The 19,071-nt window shown below is 41.8% G+C and overlaps 1 long non-coding RNA gene across 1 annotated transcript; it reads right to left on the bottom strand.

Annotated features, from left to right (window-relative positions):
- Nucleotides 1–572: 572 nt before the first annotated feature.
- On the bottom strand, nucleotides 573–18,984 carry LOC137443030 (uncharacterized). Its single transcript, XR_010987808.1, has 3 exons — nucleotides 18,773–18,984; nucleotides 14,286–14,367; nucleotides 573–9,680 (listed from the first exon to the last, which is right to left on the bottom strand). It is a non-coding gene; the product is annotated as an uncharacterized lncRNA (long non-coding RNA).
- Between the last annotated feature and the right edge of the window lie 87 nt (nucleotides 18,985–19,071).

Raw genomic sequence — 19,071 nt, 5'->3', positions numbered from 1 at the left:
CAGGAACTGTCAGAAAGGTCTGTCCACAGGTAAAGGGATCAGTGCATGAAAACAAATGTTAGTGCTCGAGAATGACAGAGTTCATTTGGAAAGTGATTTTATTGTGTGATTTGCAGGGCATTATTACTATTACAGCTAAAGGGAAAACTATTCTAAATTGATAGCATCTTTTTAATCCCACATCTTAATTGGTTGAGAGAAGTTTCTGCCAGTGCAGAGATGAGCAACAGGCTTTTAGAGTAATCTTGGAATTACCTGCCCCTACTTGGATTTCCATCTCAAAATGCTTCACCAGAAGTCAACTTCACTATTTCTTTTTGATAAGAATAGTTTATGCAGTTATCACACTCTCTTTTTATGCCTCCATATGGTAGCAAAAGATTTTGTAGTGGAACAAACTCTCTTTTGTAATGGGTAAGTCACTAGTATTTAATTAAACTAGCAATGGGGTGATGCTCATCAGCAGTTTCAAAATATCCCTGACTCCACACCTTTGGGAATATCACTTTTATAGTCAAACAAGAAAATAACAAAACACTAAGATTTGCATGGGAGCTTTATTCTCTCTTTTATTTCCATAACTACCACTAAAGGCATCCCCCCCCCCTCCAATGCAGAATGTGCAAAAGTTCAGTGAAGTGGCAGAATTATCTAATGGCTAATTTAGGGATGCACATAACCAGAGCAAAGAGGTGATAGCTCTTTATACCAGCTGAAGCTGCATTTCCTGAATTCCTCTTCAGAAGCATGGTGTGTGTCTTTGATCACGGTACTTCACTTCTCTGAATCTCCAATTCTGCTGGGGCAATGATCTGCTAAAAGTCTGACATTTTCAAGCACAGAAGAAAAGCACCTTGTTGCTAGTATTATTTCAAGTATTATCCATACATGGGAATGCAGGCTTGGGGTTGTATGTGTGCGTGATACTGCATGGAATATATTGATCCTGAGGTGCAAATTTTTGGTTTTCAGAGAGCACACTTACAAAAATGATTTGGTATCTTTAATAGGTTACCTCTCCTTGCAGGATGGCAGCAGCTTCCTCTTTTAGTTCATGTTGTTCAGTATTTTAAAGGCTCCAAACCCCAGAACAAATACCTGCATAAAACCAGATCTGCTTTATTGTGAAAGACTCCCCGTTGACCTCCTGCCACATACTTTTATGTAAATTACAGGTAAAAGCATAGTGAAAGTGACCCCCCCAGGGTTAATTCATTAAAACAGGAGTTTGCCACCTTAATTAATCTTGTTATTAAATAATGTAGTTTTTAAAACCCAAATTTGGGGTTCCCTTCTTTTGAATGGACTTTTCCACTTGGTGAGGCCTGTTGTCTCAAAGCACAATTTGTTTCACTGGAGTGGTAGGCTTTTTTACAGGCATACTCACACTCTACTTCTCCAATACCAATGGTACAGGACTCAGCACAGAATAAATATTTGAACATGCAGCATCCCAGACCAGTTTTATTATCTGCTCTAAACTTAAAACTCCTGTTGCAAGGTGATAGAAGTTTCAATGCCTCTGCATAAGTTACAGGCTGAGCTGTGACAATGGTTTTTTGTTTTCATTTTTTTTTCTCAAAGCTTGTTGTCACACAAATATTTACTTTGTCTTGATCAGGTTTTTATTAAGTATTCCCCTGTACTATTGGGGTGGAAACACAGAACAACTGTGGTACAAACGCACATGACATATCTTCTAGAAGACTATATTCTGCAGTTGCTGGTTCCACTGCATCTTGGTGAGTTCTCACACGAGTTTATTAGTTGTCAGTGATGCTGCTCAGGAAGAAGCTCCAGAAGATGGTGTCACAGAGCATAAATCAGTGAGGACAGGCCAGGGAGGGCTGCTTGCACAGTAAGGTGTCTCTTTTATTCCTCTAGCGTGTCTGATAAGCTAAAGCCTAGATAGCAATTCCTTTGGCAAGACAATAACTTCCCAAATACTGAGAAAGCACACAGAAGCTGTTCCACAGCACCCCTGTGTCTGCCAGCCAGTAGAAATGCACGATGGGATACAAAATCACGAGTCCAGGGTGGGAAACCGTAAGGATGTATCATGCATTACCACCACCCACAGCATGCCTGCAGATGTGGGACCGGAGAACAGAGTGCTAGTGTGGGGAATGTCAGGATGCAGAAGAGTGGTAGGCTGCCGTATGTTGGCAAGTGCAAGATTACCTAACCCATGGTTAGCATGCAGTGTAGGCAGGTTTTATTAACAAAGTTCAGACCATGATGTGCTAATTAAAGAATAGGTTGCCCTAGTTGCTAAGGAAATGAATGCTTTCTGTACTGCTGCTTCTACCCCAATGAAGCATGTTCTCAGTTGTCCCTCTGGCTGCATTTGCCAGAGAGAGAGGTCGTAGCTTGATATTGCTGCTTCTGTGATTACAGTGCTCCTGTGAGCTGATTTTCAGGTCAAGAGTCACGGGCGAAAGGGATGCCAGGGAAAAGTGGTTTAAAACACTCCTTTATCGAGTACCCGTCTACTGACAAGTTCCTCTTAAAGCTAGTGGTTTGAGAGTATGCTGGTTTGTAGTTTTAAGATCAATTCTGCTGCTTCTGGGAAATACGCAGTCCAGATTAGGAGATCCATGTGCTTTAAAATTGGTCTAACTGTCAGCTTTTCTGCAAAGCAGAGGATGACTGAGAGTTGGAGCCAGTCCTACAGTAAGGGAGATGTAATGGTTTGAATTTTTTATTAGTAAAGAAGCTGACTATCACCAGGCAGGCATCTTGCTTAGCTTAACCTCATGAGAAAGCATTCTCTGATTCATTATTCCTCCACAATACTACATACTGTGTATAGGCAGCTGCTAGAAACGTAAGGATGCACTAACATCAACAGGACTGAAAACTGCATATTGTGAAGCTAACATGCAAGTGAAAAACTTTCTTCATGGGGTGGTCCATTGCTGGCTGCCAGTCCCACCGTGACTCTGTCCTCCTTCATTCTCAGGGTCAGATTTACGTCAGTCCCAGCTTAAAACCGAAATGACTGTGCAAAGCGTCTTCAGTGCATTTTTTTCCTTTCCTCTATGTGTCCTCCATGGAAAACCTGTCACCAGAACTACAAAACCTTCTCTTCTGTCACCCTCTAGTGCAATGGCTGTCTGGTTGTAACTTTGTGAGATCTCAAAGCTGTGATCCTCCTGTGTCATGGAAATGGGCAACTAATATTTCCAGGAAGCAAAAATTTTCCCTGTCTTTGGAATACAACAGACCTCTACATTATCCTCCAGTTTCCAGTATGCTGGATCACCATTTTTTTTCTTATTGTCCTTTTATTTCCTTAAGTAATATCCCTCTGGTTTCTAGTATACTGGAACACATTCCCTTTACTTCATCTGCTCCTCTGCTACCTCAATGCAGACATTGCAGCATCTGGCATCACCCCTCCCTACCAGCTGGTTCACTGCTGCATTCTCCAAGGAATAAACTGCCATTTTCCAAAGACCCTTGAAGTCACTGAGTTCCACTTCTAACTTTCTCTGAGGACTCTAACCCCAATGTGATGTTTATTTCTGTTCCTCTTAAAAAATGCTCCCTCTACAATTTTATCTGGTTTATTTTGCACTGCAAAGTCTGCAATATCCTTTTGCTAATTCAAATGTTTTCTCTGCATTGCGCTCCACAAAACAGTGCTGTGAAACCCTCATAACACAAAAATCTTTAGCTGAACTTCAAATTGGACTTAACTAATGGGGAGGAACCTCTTGCTGCCTTGGACTCACAGCAAAGACTGGAACCTGCCTGAATCTCCTGCTGCCTGCTGGAGGCAGATATAGACTGTTAGACTTTGAATATTTAGTATCATAGTATCATTCAGGGTTGGAAGGGACCACAAGGATCATCTAGTTCCAACCCCCCTGCCATGGGCAGGGACACCTCACACTAGATCAGGCTGGCCAGAGCCTCACCCAGCCTGCTCTTAAACACCTTCAGGGATGGGCCCTCAACCACCTCCCTGGACAACCCATTCCAGGGCTTAACCACTCTCATGGTGAAGAACTTCCTCCTCACATCTAGCCTGAATCTCCCCACCTCCAGATTCACTCCATTCCCCCTAGTCTTAACACTAAAGTTCTGAAAGAAGGAATACCAGCAATGGCTGAACCTAAATTCCTGCCCTGAGTTACTTTGCTTTGCTGTTTTTGTTGCTTATGTGGTTGGTTTTTGGTTTTTGTTTTTGGTTTTTTTTTTTCAGTCTATCTTTCTGTTAATAAAGTTGGAAGCAGAAAGGATGAAACCTTGGTGCTATGATGAAGGTAGCATTTTTCATTTGCATTTTGTTGGGGTCTTCATCAGTTTACAGGGAAGGACAAAAGCAGTTGTGAACATTCTCAGTATCTGTTGTGTAAGGAAATGTGAGTGCCCTTGTGGGAGAAACATTTGCCATTATTTTGTATTGTCAGTTTTAGTGGTCAATGCTCATCAGAACTTCATCCTCTCTGACACAGCCTTGGTCTGTGATGAAGCTTAGTGCTTCAGTCCTTGCCAAATTAGCAGGAAAACAAGATAAACAGACCTCTCTAAAGACCTTTGCTGCATATAAAATGCACCAAACATTTAAAAATCTCTTGGCACAATCTGCTTGGATGCTAATGTATTTATTGGAGGTGCAGATATTTAATAGAGGAATTTACTTTCAGCATGATCCATACTGGATACTAAAAGGGGGCAGGAATCCTTGAAAGAGTAAATAACTCTTAAAAAAACAAAACAACAAACCAACCACCCCAAAACCAGAATTGCTCTCTACATTGTATTTATAAATAAAATATATCAGTTCTTGCTTCCATTCCAAGTTCACTTGTACTCAGAATGGATATTTATAAAATGCCCTCTCCTTTTCATAAGAGATCAGAGTAAGGATAGGCTCAGCCCTTTTATCTTAACTTTTGCTTTGGTATGTAACATTTGGAGACTGTCCAACCACACCTCTTTAATGCACAAGCTCTGAGTAGGCAAGAGTCAGCCTAGCTGTTATGTCATTCCCATTTTCCCATTTAACCTCTATAGGATTATCATTATTTAACTCATTAATGTTCCACTGCCTGTCATTACATTCAGTGGTCTCACTATTCAGGTTAGTTACTGATGAGACAGTTGGGCTCGATAGCTAATTGCTTGTCAAATTAATCACTACTTCCACTTGGGAGACACATCTTTAGTGGTATAGAAAGTGTACTGCATTTCCAGAGAGTAGGCTACAAAATTAGCTAAAGATATTTTAAATGTTCCACAAATTGGATGAGATTTGTTGGGTTATCCATTGAGTGTGCTGGGAAATCTGTGGGCTGCAACTCAGAAGATCTTGATAATTTTCTCACAGTTTTCACTTCCCTCAGTTCTCTGAAACAGTAGAGTCTATTTTTCCTTCATCCTTTGCATTCATTTTTGCATAGGTCTTTAGCTCTATTGCCCACCTCCACCTTTTCTTTCACCATGCTGCAATTTCTTCTCCCTGCCATACTGCCACGAATTCCTGCACCTCCCCCCAATAAGTTCTTAGTGTTTGGGGTTTTACTCACTTTTGGGGTCTTGCATTCAAAGACCATCTTCTTGCTCAGACAATCCCAAACTTCTCTGGAGACCAGGTATCTGTCACTGTTACTAATCCCCCAACAATCTGTGCTTGCTTATTGCTGGAGTGATGGGTTCTTGTCATAGCTCTAGAGGCAGGAGCGACAGTGACACTTTACTGCTGGTAGCCGTTCCTCTTTCCCTCCCATGTGCTCCTTCTCATCCAGCAACACCCAGCAAAAGAAAAAGTAATCATGTTGGCAATTTTCTTTTCCGGCGTGCCAGCATCTTAGGAATTGAGTTCTGAGTTAGCTACCAAAACTGTATTAAGATTATATAGTGTTCTATTCAGGTTGTGCCCTTTTGCTAAAGAAAAAGATCCTCTTATGGGCATTCCCTATGCTTTTCATAGAATAGTGTGAAAAAAAGGTTGCTAATTTTCAGTGCCTGCAATATTATGAGCATTTCAATGTATATATTCCCAGATGAGAATGAGTGTTAACAATGAATTAAAGCTTTGAGACTCTAAATCCCACCAACACAAGCTATAAACGAGGAAAAAAAAAATTAAAGACAACTAAAAGAAACCAATAAATAAGCCACGAAGTTCTTCAATGCCTTGTCTGTGCTCCACACAGTTGTTCTTTATTCTGGCTACTTTTTGTTCCCTCCCACTGTCCAGATATTTTCACTTGCACCAATGAATTAGTGCTTTAACAAATCAAGAAAATCTGGAAACACTGGAAGTGAATAGGTCATAAATTCAGAAAAGAGGTTCTTGTAAGTACAGAAGTCAGGTTGATTTCTTTCCTCCCCTCTGAAGAGAACACGTGTCACAGGAAAAACTTGTTCTGTATCACATACAGATTACTATTTAAGAACTTCTTTCCCAAAGCAATATTTTTGTAACACCAGGAGTAGATTCCACATAACTAGTTTTTCCTTACTATTTCATCTTTTTATAATCTCTAAACCAATTACTTATGTGATAATCAATTTAGACCGTTGTTTGTTTGTTTCCCAAGAAAAGGGACTGATAAGCAGAGGGAGAGAGCAGATGCCTGCCAAAATCAGTGGAGAGATTCAGCGTCTGATGGATGACATACCTCAGGTGCAGCAGAGACCCTGCAAATCTTGGAGGGGATTCTGCATCACTCTTTCACCAAGTGTCACAGTTCAGAACACAGTGAGATCCTTATTCTGTGTGTATGTGAATATCAGATGAGGTTTTAAGGAATTTATGGATCTGTCTACTTGGGAGGAGGGTTGTTTTGACTTGCTTTTGGAAAGGTAATGAGATTAGTTGTATGGAATGTGAATAGCACTGTATGAAATTACTTATACCTCACTCAGAACTACTACCACTAATACCTTTAGGTAGTACTTTTTAACAGAGAAAAACATGGTAAGTTTTTCCTAGAGTGAAAAAAATAATTAAAATAATAATTAAAAAGAACACACTTAGGTGTACAAACACATCCAGTGTTCCAACCTCTAGTAATGATGAATGGTTCATGCACATTCAATTTCCATTCACCATCTGTACTGTTCCAGATTGGGTCATCCACCACCATCCCAAACATCTTAAGAAGGTGCCTTGTTTGTTTGACAAAACCTGCCAAAGAGTTAGATAGGGCACAGCATTTTTGACACTTAAATCAGAGGGGACTTCTGGTACACATGTGAGTCCCAGTCCTGTAAAGCAGAACCATCTCAACACTTCTCACAACACATGCAAAATGCAATGCCTCTACCTCAAAGCTGAGTGACTAAAGATGGGGCTACTGTTCCCACAGAAAAGGAATTGGAAGGTGCCAGGCTTCAGACCATGTAAGAAGTGTTCCCCTTCAGCAATTCAGAGAAGGTGGGTGGCATGTTGCTGGACATAGCCCTGCTGAAGAGGCCTCTGAAACTGAGCAGTGGACACCACACCAGACATCCTGCCTGCTCTCTGGGTGGCAACAGCTGCAGTCACAGCAGCCAAGCTGGTCTGTGACAGCCCTGGCACAGCAAAGCAGCCTGCCAGACCAAAGCTTACCTAGTCCATACCTGGGGTTGGTTTGCTGCATAACAGTTTCAGACTTTCATGGAGCCACAGAATTTGCAACAAGCTCTGGAAAACTCCTGAACTCTTGCAGCTTGACATCACAAATCCATGTAAGCATAAAGCACCCATATGAGGTAATTTGCAGCGACTGCTAAAATTCACTTGTAATTTCCTCTCCCTCTGAGTACTGTTCATTTGGAGTCATGTTACACAGCATGTTCAGAATCCTATCTAATGTCCATTTGTTTGGGACATAGTTTTAAACATGCATGACAATTAGAAGTGATGTAATTTCTCTCATTAACAGACTTAACCAGTGAAAAAGACATTTGTGCCTTCATTCCCAGCAGTTACATTCCTCTCTGGTATACTGTTCTGTTCCCTGTACCTAACTGTTTTAAGCACATGGTGTGACTCATTGGTTCTTTCCTTTTTTTATCCCCTCACCATCCCCTCCAAGTCCACCCTGTAGTTATGTTTATGGTGCCTAGTTTGACAATGATGACCCACAGTATTTTGTTTGGACAGCCAATGTACTGCTGATGTGGTTCATCAGGAACTAATGCCTAGGTCTCAGGTCTCAAGAAAGTCACAGATTTGAGCAGCAGTATTGGAGGCAGAGCTGGTAAAAGCCATAGTAGCTATAGGAAGAGGCAAAGGAATGAAACGTATGCTTTACCCATCTGCAGAATGGTTTGCTCCATTACCCAGATCACTTTTGTCAGGCTGACAACACTGAGCAAGGTCCCCCAGGCAACTGTTGTGATTGTTTGCCCTCAAGTAGTGCTGAGAGTCATTTGGGATTTTGACACAGCAGTCTGGTGATGGAAGAATGGATCATCCAGAAATATGGTAAGGTTTCAGCACTGTATGCTGACATCTGCCAGGTGAAGATTTGGTGCTCAGTACTCAGGAGACAGATGAAGTCTCAAAAGCTGAAGATGGAATTTTCTTTTTCCTCTTTCCTGCTCTGAGAGGAGTAGGTGTGAATTTAATCTGGGGGGAACAGGATATTTTTAGTGCTGTATTTCTTAGTAATTTCTATTAACTACTTGTCCTCCTTCATATACTCTTTCCATTTTATCCAATTTTAGAAGGTAAGTCTGGTTCTTTCTGTCCCTAGTGAAATGACACATACCTAATGGAAGCATGCATGCTGCTTTCAGACTCGTAATTAGCTTGCTAAATTGATACATTGTTGTGAGATAACTACCTTCAGCCTCTAGAGAAAGGCTAATGCCCCAGGGTCTGCAAACACTCTCTTTCAAGTTTCAAACTTTTGTTTACAAAAGTAAGCGAAGACACCAAAAAAGGAAAGCTATCAGTATGTTTGTATCAAAGTGTAGCAAGTAGTGAGTTGAGTGAATACTGACCTTGTTGTATAACCCTGTCTTTTAAGGGATGTTAATCAATCCAATCTATGTTTTTAGGATAGAAAGTATCTTTTTGTCACTAACTTGATGTGGAACTGCACAACCACCCTGCAGACAGGTTGAAGACTGGGTCTAATGAAATTTTCTTCAAAGGATGCTGCCCTGGTTTTGTTACCCTCATTATGAAGAGGGAAGTTTTTCAAAGTTGGGGTTGTCTTTTTCCCTACCATTCTGCACCCGAGGACTGCTTTATTGTTTAATACAGCCACTGTACATTCACTAGGCTGAGTATAACTGTGTATGCCTTATACTGTCATTAGTACTAATATTAGTTTTGCTGTTACATGAAATCTGTTTTAATTTCAACCCCTAGGTCTCTTCTTTTCCCAATACCCCCTTCTCTGCTGGGGAGGTGGCCACTGGGTGATAGGACAACACCTACAGTTTAGCTCTGGGTACAGCCTAAATGCACACAGGTGCCTGTGAAGAAGCAGGTTAAGCATCAGTTGTATAAGAGATGTACACTAAATGTGATACCACTTTTTTTCCAAGTTATGCTACAATCCCTAATTTCATGATCACAGCGTGGTTTCTATCAGACAAAAAGGTCAGGTGCAGTCAGGCTTCATGGCACTTTTGTATCCTCGTCTCTCCTAGCAATCAAGACAATCCTGGGTTTAATCTTGCATCCCAGCTCCCCATCAAACCTCTTTTGTTCTCTGTGCCTCCTCCTGTGGAAGAAAAAAAAAAATAAATCACCATTAATTCCAGTATCTGATCTTACCTGGGCTGGAGTAGAGAGAGGTAACCAGATTAGAAAAACAGTTTAGCTCCTGCAGTGGTGGAGAGAAAAGAAGAAAATTATTTTCTGAAAACAATCATGTGCTGTCAGGCACCAGCAGATGCAAAGCTGATGTAATGATTGAAAGCAGAGTGAGCTTTCTTATCTGGTGTGTAAGACTGGCCAAGCAAGAAGAGGTCTGAGCCTGCTTTATGGGTAAATATTCCATAAGGATGCAGCTCTTCCCCTTTATGAACTCTCCACTAGCACAGATTTTTAAAGGCTTACAAAAGTAAAATTGTATTATTATTATTTTTAATGCTCACACGCTGGTGGCACTGTCCCCTAGCAGAATTCTGGGAGGATTTTCTAATCCATCACTAGTTTTGAGGTCCCAGATGCTGACAATCCAGTAATATACATCCCACTACCTCTCAAAGTTGTTACAGATTAGCCTGCAGGAGAGGGCTTTCAACTAGTCCTTCCACTCATAGAAGCTGATTGATAAAAACAAGTTAACTCTCCTGTATTACAACCTAGTAATTGCCACAGCAAAGCTATCACTGTATTTGGCATGAGGCCCATTCCCAAGAGACTATCATTTTCACCTTGGTCCAAGAGAAGGTAAGGAAACAACATTACTTCCTGCTGCTGATCAGCTGTCTTGGCTGCACCTATTTTGCATTTGGTTATGCAGTGTGGAAGAAGATAGGAAAAAGTTTCAAAAAGACATTGGTATCAATTCTGGTACTATACAAATCTTCCAAGTTATTCCCTCTCATTGGAACTGCTGTTACATCAAGCTGGCATAGAAACAATCAGGTAGCACATTCGGAAATATTGTCAACATGGGCAAAGGGCACCATGCCAGTAACATTTCTGATTCCAGCACTGAGATTTTGTGCATTGGTTGGACAGCTGATGTTTAAAACCATTTTCCTCTTGGTAGACAAAATTCTTCTTTTAACTGACTTAAACACACACTGATTTAATTGGAAACTTTGCTGGTCATTTCTTTTAGGTGCTGCAGGAACTATGAATTCTGATGCCATCCATGGCAGTAAAAGTTTATTCCTTTCCTCAGTACACAATCTGATGCAGACTGCAATTTTAGAGTAAGTAGCAATGCCAGCATCTGTGTGGCTGCCAAGCTCAGAAATGCAAGTACACACACAGAGTGTAAAATATCCATTGAATTAGCTGGGCTTTTTCCTATCTGTTGCTGGATTCCCTCAATGTCACCTTCAGACTTTGAAGGACTGTCCCTTTTCTGGGCCTGGCCTTGTCTACTTGGCCTCTAGTATGTCTGACAGTTTTAGTTTCACCTAAGAATCAATGGAATGAAACCTACTGTGTCCAGATACAGTCTTAATCACACAATACTGAAGTGTTAAGGTACTCTGGAAAAGAGGTATTTTATGTTGACAGGTCCATTGGCACTAGCATTGGTCTTGCCTTGTTGCTTGATCTTAGCATCAGCTTCCCTATAACCACTGTTGAGACTGAGGATTATCCTTTTATTACTGACAGTTTCACTGCTGAGATGTGGTGACCTTTCCTATTCTTTCACCAACAAAGCAAGTCCAGATCATAGCTCACAACTTCTCAAATGCCAGAAAGAACATAGAAACTTTCTTTAACATCGACAGTCTTGACTAAGAAGCTGGATGCAGCTTATGGTCGCATCTCAGCCCTGGCAAAGGGATGTTTCAGTTTATTCCCAGTACACTTCTGAGACACAATCACTTGTGGCCACAAAATTTCATGTTTGTATGCTTGGCTGTTTGGATTATTCTTCCTGTTTATATTTGGAAGCATGTACATACATTTCCCTTGTGTTTTTTCTTATGAGAAGGGCATGAAAATGGAATTTCTTCTGTCAGTTTTGTTTAACTACCAGAAACGATCCATATTGTGCAAACCTAAGCCATTAGACAGGATCTGGGTATTATTTTACCCTCCCCTCACTGGATAGGAGCAGCCATAATGCATTTCTAGAGCAACTATCTAGAAAATATTTAAAACAACAGCCCTGACTGGGAAAAAATATGAAAGTTCTAGGATCTGACCAATTAGACTTTATTAGAATAAACCAAACCAGGCTGGAAGAGACCTTCAAGATCATCGTGTCCAACCCATCAACCAATCCAACCCACCCAAACAGCTAACCCATGGCACCAAGCACCCCCTCAAGTCTCCTCCTGAACACCTTCAATGACGGCGACTCCACCACCTCCCCAGGCAACCCATTCCATAGCGCAATCACTCTTTCTGTATAGAACTTCTTCCTAACATCCAACCTGAACCTCCCCTGGTGCAGCCTGAGACTGTGTCCTCTTGTTCTGGTACTGGGTGCCTGGGAGAAGAGACCATCATCAGCCTGTCTACAACCTCCCTTCAGGTAGTTGTAGAGAGCAATAAGGTCACCCCTGAGTCTCCTCTTCTCCAGGCTGAGCAGCCCCAGCTCCCTCAGCCTCTCCTCATAGGGCTTGTGTTCCAAACCCCTCACCAACTTTGTTGCTCTTCTCTGGACTCGTTCCAGCAAGTCAACATCCTTCCTAAACTGAGGGGCCCAGAACTGGACACAGTACTCGAGGTGTGGCCTAACCAGTGCAGTGTACAGGGGCAGAATGACCTCCCTGCTCCTGCTGGCCACACTGTTCTTGACGCAGGCCAGGATGCCATTGGCCCTCTTGGCTGCCTGGGCACACTGCAGGCTCATGTTCAGCCTACCATCGACCAGTACCCCCAGGTCCCTCTCTGCCTGGCTGCTCTCCAGCCACTCTGACCCCAGCCTGTAGCACTGCATGGGGTTGTTGTGGCCAATGTGCAGAACCCGGCACTTGGATGTGTTCAATCTCATGCCGTTGGATTCTGCCCATCTGTCCAGCCTGTCAAGGTCCCTCTGCAGAGCCTCTCTACCCTCCAGCAGATCAACTCTTGCCCCCAGCTTGGTGTCGTCAGCAAATTTACTGATGATGGACTCAATGCCCTCATCCAGATCATCAATAAAGATGTTAAAGAGCACAGGGCCCAGCACTGATCCTTGGGGCACACCACTAGTGACTGGCTGCCAGCTGGATGTGGCACCATTCACCACCACTCTCTGGGCTCGGCCATCCAGCCAGTTCCTAACCCAGCTCAGAGTGCTCCCGTCCAAGCCATGGGCTGACAGCTTGGCCAGCAGTTTGCTATGGGGGACGGTGTCAAAGGCCTTGCTGAGGTCCAGGTAGACTACATCAACAGGCCTCCCCACATCCACCAAAAAAAAATATATATATATTCTTCTTTTACTCATCAAGTAGTGATTCTGACAAGTAAATCTGGGGAAATTTCCTTCCTCACAGTGTCCATTTTTAATTCATGTATTTTTTTATACAGATTCTGACCATTGCTGCAAAAGTTTAAAATTATTTTAACAAGTCTTGATGTCACGCATTAAGTTGTAATAGGATTTATGTTTTTATCATTCATCTCTTTTAATTACACTGACTCTAATCCTGTATAGATTTTTTGGGTCACTTACAAGAGCTATATAATATAAACATATAATAGACTAGCATAAATGTGATGAATATGACCTGTTACCACTCACACTGGCTGCCTAAGGAAGTAAACCAAGCATTCATATGGCCCACTCCAAACATGCCTAACCCACTGTTTTTGAGACACTGGGGCTGACAGATGATGCTGGCCATAAGGGACATTGCTTGGACTGCACAGAACTTGAACATCTTAACATTGTTTACTTAATCATTATTAGGCTTACTGTTGTTGGCTGTCTGAAGAGGCTGTTTGACTGTGGGAATAATTCATTTGTCACAGGTATTCTCTGAGTTCATGTAACTGGCAGTTATTCCTATTTTCTGGCAGAAACACTCTGTCAATGACTGCATGAGTCTTTCTGCACTCTTAAAGAAGATACAATTCTTCAACTACTGTAAGGCCAGTTTTCCTTCTAATTAGCTTCCTGGCTCTGGGGAGGCCTGTACTAAAACCACCTTCAAAAGTTAATGAAGCTATTCTGAAGACAGCTAAACCTTCCATGCAGAAGAGAGTTACTTCTAATGGAAACAAGAGGTCTTATTTTCATCAAGTAGAGTATCCTCTTTTTTCACAACAGTAGTGAAAGGTGTCCTTAGATGAATGAAAAATCTAAATGTGTAAGGCTAAGAGTGAAGGAGTGATAAATCCTGGGCTTTATTACTTCTAGAAAGGATAGCAGATGATAATTATACAGGTCTACAACTCATTTAAGGTTTTTTCATGGTCTTACTTAGCACTCATAGTGGAGGAAATAAATGGAGAAGTGCAACAAAAGGAAAAGAGTAGTAAAAGAGAGACACTGGATCCACTATTTGCTTGGGAGTGAGGTGAAGAAGTTGAACAGAAAAAGATATTAAAATACTTAATAAAAGTGTGTGTGTGTAGATATGTGTATCCATTTTTCTAGTACACAGACTGTGACAGAAAGGATAGCTTAGAATAAACACCACTGAAACAGTGCAAGGCGCTCCTCTAAATTCAGTATGCCTTGATGTAGGCTTAAGAGTACCTGGGTCTGATTCATCTTCACAAACAGAAGTTTAAAATTATCTAAAAGTTTGCCCAATGCTGCTTTTCTTTCCCAGAAGATTCTGTAAAGGGAATGATACATGTTAATACAGAATAGCTATGCCTACTGTACATTATCCAGAATTTCACTGTAAACAGCATAGCAAATTAAAACACTGGCATTGACTTTAAGGACTACAAAGTATTTTCTGAGTTATGTAAGTCATATTGGCAAAAAGTCATCAAATATTCCTGTAAGCAGAAATACAGGATTGACATGGCCATAGTAGGTCCAAACTTCAAGAAGTACTATCAACCTGCAATCAGATTAACTTCATCAAAGTTGTACCATATTTATTCTGCATATTTTAACTAGTTGTTAAGGTTTTAAAAGTACTATTCCTTCAGGCTGGATGTGAGGAGGAGGTTCTTCACCATGAGAGTGGTGAAGCACTGGAATGGGTTGTCCAGGGAGGTGGTTGAGGCCCCATCCCTGGAGGTGTTTAAGAGCAGGCTGGATGAGGCTCTGGCCAGCCTGATCTAGTGTGAGGTGTTAATGCCCATGGCAGGGGGGTTGGAACTAGATGATCCTTGTGGTCCCTTCCAACCCTGACTGATACTATGATACTAAAACAAGAACAACCAACCCCCACCCCCAACTATTCTCTAAATCAAAGAGTCACAACAAATGGAAAGCAGTAATTGGCAGCAATAAAAAAAATCCAAAGAAGGTTCTGTTAAGACATATGAAGCAAATAAATAGGAAAATACTCCTTCAAGTTTTCATTGATATAGGGCATAATACCACCTAAGACTCTAGGAACTTTTTGCAGCTAGAAGTCCAATGGAGGTCTTGGAGAAACACACATGAAAATCTACACAAATCAACACAGAACAATCAGTGTACTATCTGAAATCTATTTTGGCATAAAAGACCAATCATTTCAGGTTTAGTAACTTATTTTCATTTGCATTCTGGAAGTTTTAGGTTTTCATGGTGTCTTCTAGTTATTTAAAGGCATTCAGTTTGCCATTCTATTATTTTTTTACCAGTACCTATAAACTCAGGGAAACTGGACCTTGCTCTGACAGTCTTGGGTGTTGCTGATTTTTCTATTGCATACACAGGAAAATCTCTACTCAATTTTAATTCACTGTCCATTGTGGACAACATATGTAACAGAGCTTCCACTTTACTCTCCAGAACTGGGGACTTCTTTTTCCAAAGTAGTTACATTTTGCTTATTTCTTGCCTTTGCCTGCTACAAAATATGTTAGGCAGCCTGTTCTGATGTAGTCCTGTATTTATTTCAGTGGCAGATGATAACAAGTTAGGACTTGCTTTACACTTTTGGCCTTGGTGTTCGTGCTCTAGTAACAGTTGTGCAATTTAACATCTAGAAATTGGGAGCGTCAATTTATATACAAAGATTCTCCACCTTCTGTATGGAAGTGGATCAGTTAGCACAATGGAGCCAGCCTGTTAAATCAGATTTTATTTCTGGTCCCCAGAACATCCCAAATGGTTGATTTTATGAAAAGCAGCTATTTCTTCAACTTCACACAAAAGCAGGTCATGGAGAATCATAGAATCATTCAGGTTGGAAAAGACCCTTAAGATCATCAGGTCCAGCCACTAACCCTACAGTACCAAATTCACCACCAACTTGGCTTTGTCCATGTGTATCCCATATCTTCAGTGCGACACAGCAGCATCAGCCTCACTAGGTATTTAAAACGTGTGAAGGAATGGGGACAGAACACCTTCCTAGTTTTCAGGAACGGTTCAGCTTCTATTGCAGCTGGCACTTAAGGCACTGTTAGAGTAGTAAAGCTCTATTCAGTCACCTCCCGAACAAAGCTCGGTCTTTTTCCACAAAAGACCTCATAATGGTTGAATTCAGATAGAACAATGAAGCAACTGTAAGAATGCAAAAAGGACTTCATTGGTGCTAAATGGGAGATGAACTTCACAGGCTTTGATAAGTTTGAATCCTTGTGGGCCTTACACCTCCCTTCCATGTAAAATGGCTACAGTGGAAAGAATTTAATTCTTTTCACCAAACCCCAGATAATCTGTAAGCGTTTAGGATTTCATAAACAGACTTAATCCTGTTTTACTTACTACTGCTCTGGTGCAGTGAAAGTACCATAACCTGTACTGTCTGTACTACCATGCCTGTGTATTTTGTGTCAATAAGAAAAAACGGAGACCAAATGCTCATGTGACAATTTTACATCAGTGTAACTTGATCATGTAACACCATCTCCAAATTGACATGTTTCTATTAAAAAAGGAAGGCTTGGTTTACATGTATTTTTTTTAATGATAGAGGTGGTTTAAGCTTTGAGATTTTCAACCTTCTGCAACTGTTAAATCTCCCAGAGCAATACACTTGATATTACCATAGGTTTCTGGTTTGGTTTTTGTTTTATTTGCTGTTGGTTTGGTATTTTGTTGTTGTTGTTGTTGTTTGGGTTTTGGGGTCTTTTTTTTAATGTAAATAGACATCTTACTCCAGAACCTGTGTATCTTCTGGAAAAAGCTTCTGGCTGGCTGAATGAATGAATCTGAAGTGCAAATATTTGCATCTAATTTCTTCTGCCTGTCCTTGGCATAAGTATCCTTCTGTGTTGCTTGTTTACTCTGTGTCCAAACCAATTGCCACTTGAGGATTTTCAAGGACAAAGACTGATGGAGCAATTTTATGATGAACATGAAAAGATTACTTGCTTATATGCACTATTTCTGAAAAACTCTGTCTTCATAGGCAGTTGCTCCTCCTATCTCTGTTAGTTTTAGTTACAGTGGTAATCATTCTTGGCTGGAGCCTCTGACAAATGCTGCTCTGGGTTTAGCAACTGTCTGTTTTGTGAGTGTGTCACCAACCTGATATAAGCACAGCAATTTTAAGTAAGACTTTTTGTTTCAGTATGAAGTTCCATTACTTGTCATGTATGGTGGTACATTAGATAATCCTAATAATCCATGATGCTCTTAAAATTTAAATATTTTTGTGGGTGCTGAGAGTTCTCTGCTTTAATTGCAGATAAGAACATTAAGAACCTGTAGAAATTGATCAGTATTTTGTAGGATTAGACTGCCAATTTACTAGTTTTTAAGACATAGCTTGAGACTAAAAAACGTGAACCTGCTGAGAATGCCAGTGACAGGCAGTAGACAATCTGTTTTTATTAATAATAAAGCCATATACACAGGCTTGTTTCCTCCTCCATACATCCCCAGCAATTTATTACAATCCTTCAACAGTGTAAGAAAATGTTATTACATGAGGGCTGATCCTTTAGCTTCACTTAGAAGAACAGACAGAATAAGTCACTTCAGCATAGCTCATTGCAGGTTGTGATTTGCTCATGAAAATCAGTACTACAAGAGACCAATTTGTATGTTACCACAGCCTCTCCAGAACGTGATCCATATCAAGATTAAGTTCTTTTTACAGATAAGCAGAGGGTCGTAGGGGTTTTGTTTGTTTGTTTTTTGATTCCCCTGAATGCTTTCCTAGTTGTCATAATATGTCAAAATTTGCAGTTAGGAACATTTATACCAACTTCATCTGGTAGCACTCTTAACTAAAGTATCAGGAAGTGGATACTGCTGGAGACAGAATACTAACCTTGATGGACCTTAATCAAGCCTGGCAAATATTATCTTGCCATGAATAACCTGTTCCAGAGATTACAATATTTTGATATAGCATACAGAATGTAATTTCTGACCACACCAAAGCAACTTCAGAGAACCTTATAACATTTAAGCAGTGGATGTAACAAGAGAAAATAACATTTGTGGTGCCTTCTTCAGAATATTTTTTCTCTTAAACTACTCCCTCCCGAGAGAAAAAAGCAGTAACGACTGAATAGAGTGCCTATTATTTCTAGTTCTGATTATTTACATTGTTACTCAAAGCACGTGTATACTTTCCTTCCTCTTCCATTCTAAGAATGGATCAATGCCTTCCTGAAATCGAATTGTATGCACATTTGCTTCTCTCCTCTAATTCCTGCTCTCCTTGCGCTCCTCTTGAAATTTCAGGTACCCTATCCACCCATTCACCCGGTTTCAGTATGCGAATGTATTACAACAATCCATTTCACGCTGCTAATGAAGTGAAAGATGACGAACAAAAACAGCCTTTAAAAGCGCGCTGGTGATTGCTTTGTGCCCACGCCAGGGAAAGAAAAAAAGGGGTGGGGGGGAAAGGTGCGTTTATCACTTCTCTTCCAGCAGTTATCAGCACGCAGGAGATCACCACAGGGACACGCTCCGCCGCATGTACGCGGAAAGATGTGGCGTTAATTTCTGACACGCGAACGGTGGCACAAAGCTGAGTCTTCTACTGCCGAGCGCGCACGGCTGGGCGCCACTCCGCCTCCCGGAGGGCACCCCGTCGCCAGAGCCTGAGGCGAGGGCCGGGCCAGGCCGGGCCGCCGTGGCCGGGGACGCCCCGCTCACCCCTCACTTACCCTAGCGCGCTCTGGCGGCTCGCTGCCGGCCGGGACGGCGCGCTCAGGTGCGGCGCCCGGGAGGATCTCTAGGCAGGAGGACGCGGTAAGCGTCCGTGCGTGGTGCTGGCCGCCCCCAACGCTCGGAGCCGGCTCTCCCACCACAGCCCCCTCTCGCGGGACCCACTCACTGTCACGGCGGCGGCGGGGCACGGGCGGCGGCTTCGCCCCTTTCCGCCCGGGCTCAGGTGTAGCGACCCCGGGCACTGCGCGGCGCGGACGGGCTGCGGTGGCGGCTGCTGCTGGTTGGGCGCTCGGCG

This window comes from Melanerpes formicivorus, unplaced genomic scaffold, assembly GCF_026170545.1.
Source record: "Melanerpes formicivorus ecotype bairdi unplaced genomic scaffold, bMelFor1.0.p_v2 SCAF_8, whole genome shotgun sequence".
NCBI lineage: Eukaryota > Metazoa > Chordata > Aves > Piciformes > Picidae > Melanerpes > Melanerpes formicivorus.
This window is presented reverse-complemented; position numbering and strand designations above follow the sequence as displayed.